This window comes from Triticum dicoccoides, chromosome 5A (assembly GCF_002162155.2).
Source record: "Triticum dicoccoides isolate Atlit2015 ecotype Zavitan chromosome 5A, WEW_v2.0, whole genome shotgun sequence".
Taxonomy (NCBI): Eukaryota; Viridiplantae; Streptophyta; class Magnoliopsida; order Poales; family Poaceae; genus Triticum; species Triticum dicoccoides.
Genome location: NC_041388.1, coordinates 406,734,204 through 406,736,090, shown reverse-complemented (window position 1 = coordinate 406,736,090; position 1,887 = coordinate 406,734,204).

Below are 1,887 nucleotides of genomic sequence, written 5' to 3'. Positions count from 1 at the left end.
GCTAGGAACCGTTTCAGTCTGGGAATACTGGGCTGACCCGTACTAGAACCGTTATAGCTGAGCTACAACTATGCCTCGCAGAAGGCGAGATATAGGATGGACACCTCGATGACTCTGGTCAATGTAGTCCAAGAGGACTATGGTAGGAGCCCGTCATGTTAGGGGGCCATTTGATCGAGGAGGTTTTGCAAGTGGTCACATGTACTAACACTGCTATTGTACTGATTCTGAATGTTAACTCCCCCGAAAAGATAACCAATTTAGGCCCATTAACTTGTGTAATGTGCTATACAAGATTATTGCAAAAAAATGTGGCTACTCGTTTGAAGGTCTTTCTCCCAGAAATTATTAGTCTGACTCAAGTGTGTTTTCGCACCAGGAAGATTTAAGAAACTGTTCGTGGTTTATTCCATAAATGTCCACTGTGTGTTTGAAAAGTATTAATAGTGTATCTAGAAAATATTAATAGCATATTAAAAAAACTCGTGTACTTTTATAAAGGTTCCCATATTTACCTTTGTCTTTTACAATATGTTAATGTAATTACAAAATTGATACGTTTTCTTAAAAAGTGTTTATAAAATTCAAAAGGTGTTCGCCATATTTTTAAAAATGATCATTTTTTACGAGGTGAAGGGGATTTTGGGATTTTATCATTGCTCAAGGTGGTACGAAGTGTGCCCTACATAACATAGGGATATTCACTGGGCAGACCACGGCCATACGGCCGTGCGTGCCTCAGAACGACCATAAGCAACTAGATAATGGCTAAGAGCATCTCTAACGGACTTCTTAAAAACGCGAAAACTATAAAAATCCGACGATTATACGGGTTTTGCCCATTTTTTTGGGTTAGACTAGAGTCCGTATAGTTGCCCAGCCCATACATGTTTTTCAGTAGCCCGGACCCTCCCCCGCTGCGCAACATAACTACGGGTTCGCGGTGAGTATACGGGGCCAAACCCTATCCCCGCGCTGCCACAGTCCCCCCCTCTCCCCACTCGATTTCTCGCCGCCGGTGACTCCAATCCGTCGCCGCACTCCACCATGTGGCGCGGGATGTGGAGCTAGGGCCGCCGCGCCGGCGGTCGCGACGACCCCGAGCTGCAGTGGTGCGTCCAAGTTGACGACGCGAGGAAGCGAGCCGCCCGGAAGTACATGAACCGCGGCCTAGAGCCGCCGCCGCCCCTCCTCCACCGCAAGACGGAGGAGTACGACCGCAGGCAGGCACGACTGTCCTCTGGCGCTGGCAGCTCCGCCGGGTGGTCGTCATCGGGCCGGAGGATTTCCTCCCCTCGGCGGAGGTTGATGTCTTTGAGGCCGCCGTCGTCGCGCGCAGTGCACGGGAGGAGGAGGAGGAGGAGGCCGAGCAGCACCGTCGACAAGAAGCCGACCTTGACGTAGTCCACCTCGAGCAGGGGCTCACGAAGGCATAGGAGTTCGACGACAACTTGGAGGCATGGTGCCGTGAAGCCAAGGTACAAGACGACATCTACATCGACCTCGTCTCCTCCTCCGACTGAGCTCCTCGGCCGCCATGCGTTGCCGCCACACCCGCAGGGCTCCGATGAGCCCCATTTTGGCCAGTTTAGGGTTAGGGTAGGCCCACGTGCAATATGTAATCGATGAACTATATGTATGTACGAATGATTATCTCTATTATATGTATGTATGAATGATCATCTTTAGTGGCTTTTGTCCATTCCTCATGCAAAACATTTTCAAAACTTTACAGTTTCATATAAGGTTATTGTTCGGCCGCAGCCAAACTCGCCCCTTATAAGAGCATCTCTAGGAGACCCCTTAAAATTGCGACCCGCATAAGTGTTTTACGGGTCGAGGAAAATGCATTATAAGGGCCGATTTTAGCTGCGGCCGAACAAAACC